The sequence below is a fragment of the Halyomorpha halys genome, unplaced genomic scaffold (assembly GCF_000696795.3).
Source record: "Halyomorpha halys isolate HHAL.00 unplaced genomic scaffold, Hhal_1.1 Scaffold2667.1, whole genome shotgun sequence".
Lineage (NCBI taxonomy): Eukaryota > Metazoa > Arthropoda > Insecta > Hemiptera > Pentatomidae > Halyomorpha > Halyomorpha halys.
Genome location: NW_027115130.1, coordinates 41,573 through 52,226, shown reverse-complemented (window position 1 = coordinate 52,226; position 10,654 = coordinate 41,573). Strand labels below are relative to the sequence as shown.

Sequence of the window (10,654 nt, the reverse complement as noted above, 5' to 3'; positions counted from 1 at the left end):
TTCGAAATTCTTGCTTGTTCTTAGATTCGGAAATAAAAGAATATATATGGAAGGCTGCTTGTGGATCATTCCACGCTGTACACCTATAAAAAAATGAGGGGCAGATGAAATCACTTCTTTATCTAAGAAATGCAAAATTTGTTTTAAAGCCGGACTTAACTAATGTTTTGAAAGTATCAGGACTTATTTAAATTATTTTATTAACTAAAATTTAATACTGTCACTGTATCGTGACAGGCAACTAAACTTGTTATGAACTACTGGCGCGTTGGTTTGACATTTTCTTTCCCTCTCCACAGTCTTTCGTCCCAGTTGTAAATATCTTCTTTGTTTTGATCTATTCTAATTCTAATTAATTTTAATAGCACTTTCGCTTGATAATTTCTCATTCCATGTTATCTTTGCCGTTTATTATAAGATTTGGTTATTTAAATTCCACTCCCTTAATTAAAATAAATGGAAAATATTGTATAAATTAATACTCTTTCTGTGAGCAGAATAAATTAAGTTTTTGTAAAGTACTCGTATTTTTTTTTTTATTTTCAAATTAATTTAATTTTTATACTTTATTTATTTTGTATCATATAATAACGCAGTAATAATGAATGATATATTTCAAGTGTGGCAGAAATTTACGATAGTGAGATAACAGAATTATGTGGCAGTGTCCTGTTAGAACAATTTTACTGTCACAAGTTTCTAAAAATTCAAAAATCCTGTAAATTTCTATGTTAAAAAGAACAAATGAACAGTAAAGCGTAAAAACCAAGTGTTTGGTCTTTACCTCAGTGGCACTAATGAGATTTAAGAATCATAATTTACATTTCATTTCAAATAATTATTACAATAGCTTGTAACTCCGTAATTTCAGTTGGCAATTGATTGCAATAAATATCGGAGCCCAATCTTTAACCAGACCTCGGTTAACACGGGGCCTTAATCTAGTGTATATAATTATTTCGGCCTCAATTCAAATCTGACACATATAAACACGTCTATTAACAGGCTCAGGTTAGGTCTGCTTGTCGCGACAGTCTGTTAGAATAATTACTGTAGCAGTTTAAAAAAAAAAAAAAACTTTGTACTGTATCCATAAAGCGTTAGGATTTCAGTGCATTGTAAGGAAGTACAGTTACTAGACCAGCGGCTGTGGAAGAAGATGATTTGGACAAAATCATGCTCGCCATCAAATTTTTACCCAATTAAGAGTACCCACTTTATGAGATGGGCAGAACCCACAGGGTTGACTCTAGGCTATAGTGAAACAGAATATTAGCTCCCACAGTCGGATTCGAAACTTGGTCCTCAGTGCCTTACCATTCAGCTATCCACAACCACACTATTGTAGTTTAATCCTATAATTTTTATAAAAACATGCTTATATATATTTGATAACACGATAGTATGTTTTCCAATTGTCATTGTAGTTGTTAATGTGTAAATGGGACTAGAAATTATTTTATTTTTATTATTATTATTATTTTATTTTATTTATATTATTTATTTTTTCATGCACATAGTTTGATTATGTTAATTTTCGTTATCCTTCTGTTTTCATATATTTTAACAGAGATTTTATTTATTTGTATGTAATATTTTTTTCCTTTCATTATTTATTTATTTTTCATTTTTATTTTATTGTATTTTTAGTATGAATATGATCATTCATCACTATTATCCATTGCCCACAATAGTGTGATAGATTGTAATATCTATCAATAAATAAAGTTTTTTCGAATTAAAAAAAAATGTGTTGATAAGTAGCGGGAGTATTATATGCGGTAGTTGATGTAACAGTATTTTCCCTACCGCGACATTTACTGTCAACTATCGCGTCCAACCTTGTGAGATATTACTGCCAGACACAGTAAAGGTTGTCATAACAGCCAATATCATATAGTTTATATAATACAGTAAAATGTCAACATGGAGATAGGCCTTTGGCTCTTTTTTTATTATTGTAACATTAATTATTACAAATATTAAACCAAATCACGTGAACTTTTACTTTTAATAACTTATTAGGATTCATGTAGTTTTTAAATTAAAAAAAAAAACAATATTCCATGTTGGGTTTAGGCGCAAGTAATCATTTAGAGCTGTCTCATACTATGGCTAATGGTATTCTAATGAACAGTTAAGTCAATATTATAATGCTATCATCTGACTGAGCGAACCCAGTGTACCACTTCCACTACCAGACGGTCTAACCCATTTATTTTCTGTTAGTTTTAGAAACCACTAGGCAATAGAAAAATATAATTTTTTCAAGTACTCTAAATACGGCTACTTCATACCTGCATTTAAAGAAAGGTGCCAATTTCCATAAACATTATAATCTGCGTAGTTACAGATCTTAAAGTTATTATTTAATTAGCAATATATTGAAAATAAATTCTGGAGTGGTGGACGCATCACACAACTGTCACTTACTGTCCTACTCGAGATAAAATTAGTCTTTATTTTTTAAACAAATATTTCTTTAATCCGGTTAAATATCTTGCATAGGTGCATAGATAGGTTATAGTAAAATTTAATGTTTATGTCTATATAAAAATTTATATTTTTCTTTAAGAATAACAAATATTAACTTTGTTTCTGTTAAGAATACAAAAATTTAACAAATGACAACAATGCTACCATCATCCGACTGCGATCGGGAGAGATCGGTCGGTCTCGGCATTCTCCTATTCGAACTCTGGTTAACTTGAAATTCTTTATCATTAATTTATCAATCAAATTCTTTAATATTTTGTATTTATTATTATTTTAGTATTTCTAACAATGAAAAAAGTTTTTTTGTTTTGTTTTAATAAACTATATCAAATATACTTGTAAGTTGTGTTTAGGGTAAGTTTTTTTGAGAATTCAGCACTTAAGCCCTCTTTAACTATTTTAGTAAGAATAAAATCTAGCTATAGAACATCTAGTTCAACAATCACATACTGGATTAATACAATATCTTCAGAGCCATATTTGTGAAAAATTAAAAAATTTGTACATTTGACTCAATGAAGTGGCATTTCACGTTGATCAATTTTAACGAAAAGTTGCTGTGATATCCCAAGTTTAAACATGCTCTAAAATGTAATTTCAATTTCTTAGAACTTTTCGTTTTTGAGCTAGCATGTTTACACTCACATGGACCATTTTGCGATACTTGGTTATTTTGAAGAACCTCAAAACTTAATTCATGATAAAACTCGAGTTCGAAATTTCGCACGATCACCATATTCCCCTTTACTGTGTATTCCATTTATAGTAAACGCATGATCTGAAGTTGTGCTTAATCAATGTTCGCTGAAACACCAAGGTTATTAAAACTCAATGTTAAACTTAATGATACTCTTAATATGGTTCATATCTGTTATAGAACGAGACACGTTACCTAACCACTCAGCAACACTCCTTTCCCGTTAAACCTGACCCCTTCGACGATATCCACTAAGATCAAGGATAAAGATATGCCTGACCACAGCTGGGAGTGAGATCTAATTCGATCCCCTGATCCTAAAGCACCTCTGGATCGAAGCCAGCCAACGCGGGGTTCCCCGTGAGTATACCTTCAACACGGGATGGGGGAATCGCTACCTGACGTCGCGTATATTTTGGTACGAAAAATCGGGAAGGATAGTACGAGTACTTATTGAACATACAAAGGGATTATTGAGTGAGTTGTTAATTAATTATATTTTAATCCTAAACTAATAGGAGCTTGTTAACATCCAGTTAAAAGTTGTATCCGCAATAAATCCTATTCTCAGAGCCTCTTAATATTACTCTTCGGAATGTTAATTAGTAACATAGGTGTGATTTAGGACTGATGTTAATTGAAGTTCTGCCTCATTTAGGGTAACAAGTTAATTGGGATCTGATAGTCTGATAGTTATGGTAGTGGACTATTAACAAGAATCTTGTGGGCCTTTAAGGGTTTTGTACTGACTGTGGGAATCAATTACCTAGGATAAAAATTAAGGACCTTAATATGGTTCGGGTCTGATGTTAATTGATGTACTTTCTTATTAGGAGTATCCAGTTAATTGGAATTTGATTGTTACGTTATGGTTAAGAACTGTTAAGAAACACATTCTTAGCTCAAACTTAAGGACTAATTTCAAACTAAAATAAAAAAAAAAATTATGCCGTTTTTTCTAGACTATGTTGATAACACAAAAATCCAAGAATATATCTAATATAAAAGTAAGTGAGTAGGTTAAATTTTAGTGTAAATTGAATATTCTTAAAAAATAAGACACAATTTCTCTACAAAAATTTCTTTGGATCCTTATTGCATATGTAGGTTCGATTAATTAGTACCACACGTGAATTAAGACAGTGTATCAATTGGTCCATTCGATAACTAAAATCTTATCCATAATTAGGATCTGATAATTACTAGGAATGAATTAATTTTTTGAAAAAAAATAATAAAATCTTAGTCTTAGATGTAATATGTTTCCAACTGAGGTCGAAAGACATATACGTACTATATTGAGAACTCGTGTAAATCGGAGTCTGGTTGTTGATTGAGTTTCCATGTTTATTGTGGTTGACTGTCAACGAATATCGAATATGTAAATCAGGTATTGTATTAATTTGAAATAAAATCTAAATTAGGATTCTGGAACCTATATATGGAATATGAAACATAGTGTTATCACATGCGAGGCAAAGTTAAAAATTGTTGTTTCACTATAATTATGAAACTTCTATATAATGGGCCCCTTTGAGAAAGATAATTTTGTCCGTTAAACGGAGGCATCCTTTAGGATAGGTAAATATAAAAAAAAAACAACCCAAAAATGGAATAATTCAATTATATTCACACCTTCGATAAAACTATAGTTAAAAAAAAAATAAGCCCCATGGATGTGATGGTTTGATATTGGGATGCGTGGGGAGGAGTAAGTTGAGAGAATTGATTAAATTGAGCTCTTTCACTGCATTTGATGCATTTTAAGAGGGGATAGGATTGCGGAAAGGGTATATGGCGGACATAGATGGGGCCAACTGTGTTACAAATGTAATAGGGTTCACCAGTTTTGAAAAAAAAGGTCGCTCTATTGAGGAGGTAGCTCAGTGAGTAAGGTTGCTGTCCTACTAACTCCAAGGACCGGGTTCGAATCCGGCTATTACAAAAAAAAAAATACAATTTTCAAAATACATAAAAAAATAACGTTATTTCTACAGGTATCCCTTCTCAGCCATTGTTGTGTGGGATAAATAGATAATTGTGTAATTTCAAACTTAAGAATTCGAATGATGCTTTGATTTATCACAATCTCAACATTTTCTACATCTGCAATGTGACTAATCCAGCTAAGGCTGTTTTGTAGGGTTTACGTTACATGCAAATATTTTCACGTTTCTTACAAAGAGGTTTGAAAATGTTCATATACAGATTCGTATTGTGATATTTTTTTGGAATTTAAATAAGGCAATATTGCTAAAAAAATAAGGAGTGTTGATACGGAAGGGTGGCATGTACTAATGTTCTAATTGAAGCCAAAAAGAGGGGATCTGACCACGCCCACGAGCACAGATTTTTGTAGAGGTTAATAGGAATGTCCATTATTGTTATCTGAACTGAATCGAAAGGTAGGGTGTGGTTTGCTCTCACTCTTATCCTATTCCTTTGCATTTGCAATTCATCTAAGACCTTTCTTTTTATCTTCAGTTTTTACTTGACTGGCTATTCACGGATTGTTAGATTATACAATGGATGTGCCTTTTTTTAACACTTTTTTGTTTTTGTGAGTAATACTATAAAAATGTATATAACTGTCTTCAGTATTCAGTAAGGTCTTTGGGGGTCAAGTTAGCTATAAACTGTGAAGTTACTCGATTGGGAAGGAAGTAATCGAAGTCCCTGAAACTAATAGTAAGTTGACCTTGAAGGAGCCGGAGCGATTCCGCACGGTAGCCTTTGACTGCGGTTGCGGCGACAAGGCTGAAGCCGACCGCTGCTTGGAGGGAACGATTTGATCCGCCTCGTCAGGGTGACACACTGCGGCTGAAACTAAATGTAAATTGTCTTACTGCCCTTGATACAGCTAATTACCTTGCTGCACCACTCTGGTTAGGCTGGTTACACCAACGGGTGGCAAGTGCATAATACCAAGGAAACTGAAAATAACACCAATAATCATGAAAAAGGGATCAACAATCACTATGCTTATAATACGTTGTCAAGACTTGATCCAATAGTAAGTAATCAAATCCACATCTTTATATGATGACCAATATGAAAGACAACCAGCAAAATTATTGCACTTTTTTTTTTCATTAGTTACTAAATTCAAATACTAAACCTCTGAAAAAAAAATTACTTCATAGCTTTTTGAATTCAATAAGATGTCTACAATTTGAGAGAAAAATAAGATTAATTTCTATTAAAATATTATTATATTCTAAGATTTATATTAATAATTTATACAATAAAAATTGTAGAATGAATTGCAATTGAAATTGTGCATTGTCTGAAAATAAAACTTTTGATGATGATTTGATGGTGGATTAGGAGTTCCGTCAGTGAAGAAATTTAGGACAAGTTAATCGTTTTGTTTCAGATCTTTTAATTATTTGTATTCTTACTGACCGTGCCCCCCAACCATCTTCTCCTCGTGTATTTATTTATTTTATTTTTTTATGAGATTGAAAAAAAATATCTAAATTAAAAATAAAGTCTGATCGACATGACTGTTATAAGGCCTATCTGGACATACGGAGTTGAGCTATGGGGCTCCACTAAACCATCGAATCCAATCCTTACAGTCCAAAATCCTTCGTAAAATCCTTAATGCTCCTTACATTGTCACAAATCAAATCATCCTCAATGTCCCATATGTTGCCGATTTGGCCAGAACCAAGATACCAATCCTTCTTGGATAAACTTCCCAACCACCCAAACCAACTCGTTTCTAACCTGGCTTCTCCTTTACTACCTAACAATCCTCCTAGGCGTCTGAAAAGAAGATAGCCTCGAGATCTCCTCCTTTAGAAATGTTTTTGGAGTTCTATTAATGGGTAGACTCTCCAGTATCATAACATAATATCCCTTACAACAAATTTACTTGATGTGTATATATGTATACAGTTGTAAATAACAATAAATAAATTATTTTAAAAAAAAGTTAAGAATGATTCCAAATATATACTTTTCTTTGTGTTTTATCATTTTTAGGAAAAATTATATTGAGGTGTAGATAGTTGACCGTAGATTAATGCTTGAAGAAGTTTGTCGGGGGGTGCGGTCAGCAAAGAACAACATAAATAAACAAAACCATATTTATTTATTTTATGCCGACGTTTCGACCTGAGTTTCAGGTCTTCATCAGGGCTATAGCCTCTTATCTCTTTTGTTCTATAGCCCTGATGAAGACCTGAAACTCAGGTCGAAAACGTCGGCATAAAATAAATAAATATGGTTTTGTTTATTTATGTTGTTCTTTGCTGACCGCACCCCCCGACAAACTTCTTCAAGGAAAAATTATATTTTTTGCACTAAAGATAAGTGTTCGTATTATCCTCACCAAAAGTGTACTGACTTTTATATTTTTCTCAATAAAGAATTATAATAAGTTTTACCTAAAACTGGATAATTAGTGTATAAATCCAATAAGAGATTTACATTCACTTAAAAACAAATTGAAATTCCATATCATCTTCTTCTCTATTTTATACTAGCCACAGTCCCATGATAGTGCTCCGAGAAGACGAAAAATAAACAGTAATATTTCGGGAGACAATATCTACAAGAAATACGAGAGGAGCTAAGCCGGACATGAGAGAGTAGATTGGTCCAGCGGCGGATATGAACCTCAGCAGAACCAATATCCACTCGTGATTGCCTCGGGCTGCTCCTGCTAAAGATCAAAAATTGGCATTCAAATTGTAGGGGGCCCTTTGATGGGGATATTGGGAGGGTATTAGGGAAGGGGAATGATAATTAAAGATAAATTACTGACAAAAGCTTTTTTGACTTTTCGAGGGTCGTTCCAGTCAACTCCTTTTTAAATTCTTAATCCTACTAAAAAGTTTACTGTGGATTTCTCATTAATTAAGTTTTATCGCATTTAGTTCACATTCTATTGAAATGCATAAATAAATAAAAAAAAATTCATTTAATTATTATTTACTGTATGAAAAAAATAATAAATAAACCAATAAAATATAAGTGAGTGAAATTTTTCCGATGTCTTTCGCCTAAATGGATAAATCAAATTTTTCAAGTCTACTAGATTTTTTTGACGCACAATTAAAGTCGAAATTACTACGTTAGATCAAGCTTCAATGTTGATAAATTTATTTTTACTTGTTTCCTAATGGGTTGGAAGTTCATAAATATTAAAGGCAACATTCCTAAATCTTAAAAAGTTTTGTTATCGTTAAAAAATGTCAAGTAAGTAATTCCGAAATCGTTCAATTCAACGGGGGAGTATTCAATTTTTTATTCGTGGAATGAGCCATTTCCTCGCAAATTAACGTCAAAGACTAAAGACAAAGGATGTACGTAACTAATATTTTCAGGTAAATAATTAGATCAAACTAACAGTCCTTGCATGTAAACTTTTCTCAATTGAATTACGCTTTTTTTTTTTTTTTTTTCTTTTTCAACTGAGATTAACTCAAAAGTGAGAAAGTAATGACTATTTATATTTCTTTGTATTTTTTGTTTAAGTATCTTTGAGGCTCCTCAGCCCTCATCTATTGATTTCTCTGTATTATTCTAAAGGGACTCGTCCCAGAATTATCTACGTTTACGTTGCTTGTTTATCCTTCGAAAAGTTTATTTGTGCACATTAGTCACAGCAATTATACGTACTGGGTGCAGTTCACGCAATTCGGGGTTGGTTTGGTTAAAATATTTTACACAATATTTTTTTTTTTTATAATATTTTCAAAAATCTTTAAGTGTATGAAGGAATGCATTATACATTATGCATCCATAATTAGCAATTGAAAGTGAAAACGTTTAGCTTGAAATGCCATACACTTGTTTGCTTCTACCTACAAATCTGTGATATACGGCCGCATTCAATGCATAGAATACTTCATTTTGAAACTTCGGAACTATATAGAGGAGGCAGTTTATGTCTTGGTTTCAGCTAATGTTGATTTGGTTATAAATGATATATTGTTATATACTTTTTTATGTTTTATGTTTAGAACCAGTTTCATTTAAGGGTAACAACAGCAGTAATGATAAATATATCAATTCACTGTATTCACTGATATATTTTAATAAACAAAATGACTGCTATGTAAAAGAAAAAAAATAGAATAAAAGAAAACCTTTTTTACTGTAAAATGAGAATAGTTAAAGTTAAAAGTTGGGATTGAAAGTATCTTGAAATAAATTTAATAGTAATGAAGTGCAACCTATATGATTAGTTAAAAAAATTAATAACTCCTGATTATAAAGAAGTATTATTTATTACGCATAATACTACAAATAAACTTAAACCCTACTAAAAAGAGAAATGATTATACTTAAAGTTTTTAACAATTAGTTACAACTCACATCTGGTAGTATCTTGAGCCTGATATCGTTACACGTTTGTTTAAAAAAAAAAATACCCAGCTGAAGTGTAACAGCTGTGATGAACCAGCTGTTAAAAATCAACTAGGCATATAAATAAGTAAAAACTGTAAAAATAAATTAACTGTAAAAAATTGTTTTCTATTACTATACTCATTTGAAGGGTTTGAGTGATATATCGTCCACTTTCTGTAAATATGGCGAATTCAACAATTGTGTATTTTCGGATCTTCGACTTGTTGTTGCTTAGTGATCGGTACTAAATTACTACGTGAAAAAATCAGTATATGTGCCAACTTATAAAAAAAATATAAACATATTATAGGATTTTCGTTATTATATTATTCAGAGAGAAAAATCAGACTAGGCAAAGTACAAAATTTGCTGGCCTGAAGTTATTGGATGCGTCGTTGTGTTCATTTATTAATTTTTAAAATTTACTGATTTAGGCGTCCTTAATTTTTTATTTTATTTTTTTTTTTTGAGAGAGAAAGAAAAGTACCGGGATCTTCAGGGTTCTGCTTTTCTCTTCACTAGTGAGTGGACAAGTTCGTTTCGGAGTTCTTCAGGCTGGATGTAAATATATATTGTATATAGGAAGTGAGTTTAAGTTGTTATTTTACTTTAAGTTTAATTTTACTTTTAGATTTCCGTTGATATTTATATATTTTTTACATTTATTGATTTGTTATCATTTAATTTATATCTTTATAAATATGTTTTCAATGTGCTCTCTGATCTCTATTACCAATATCTCACAGATCCACTCCCAGTTGCTGACAGTTAAAGGAGCATTGACCTACAACCTGGGAAACTGAACCTCAACACGAAGACTGAAGCTAGGCCTTTCTGTTATAAATTCTATATTTATTAAACATTATTCACACTACCTCTATTTTGCTTATTATTATTTATTTATTTTGTTCTTTTTTTATCTCGTCCCTTTTTCAAATTAACTTGTTTCTTTTTACCATTGAAGGGCAATTGTTTGTTTTGTCAAGTCTACAAATAACATTCTATGTTGTTATTAATTTTACTTTTCTCTTTTAATAAAAAGCATTATTCTTATCTATTTATTTTATCTTTTAATTACAACATTGTATATCGTTAGAG

At 31.4% G+C, this 10,654-nt stretch overlaps 1 long non-coding RNA gene across 1 annotated transcript; it reads left to right on the top strand.

Annotated features, from left to right (window-relative positions):
- Window positions 1–3,575: 3,575 nt before the first annotated feature.
- LOC106691673 (uncharacterized) lies at window positions 3,576–10,533 on the top strand. Its single transcript, XR_001344832.2, has 3 exons — window positions 3,576–3,670; window positions 10,028–10,141; window positions 10,303–10,533. It is a non-coding gene; the product is annotated as an uncharacterized lncRNA (long non-coding RNA).
- The last annotated feature ends 121 nt before the right edge of the window (window positions 10,534–10,654 follow it).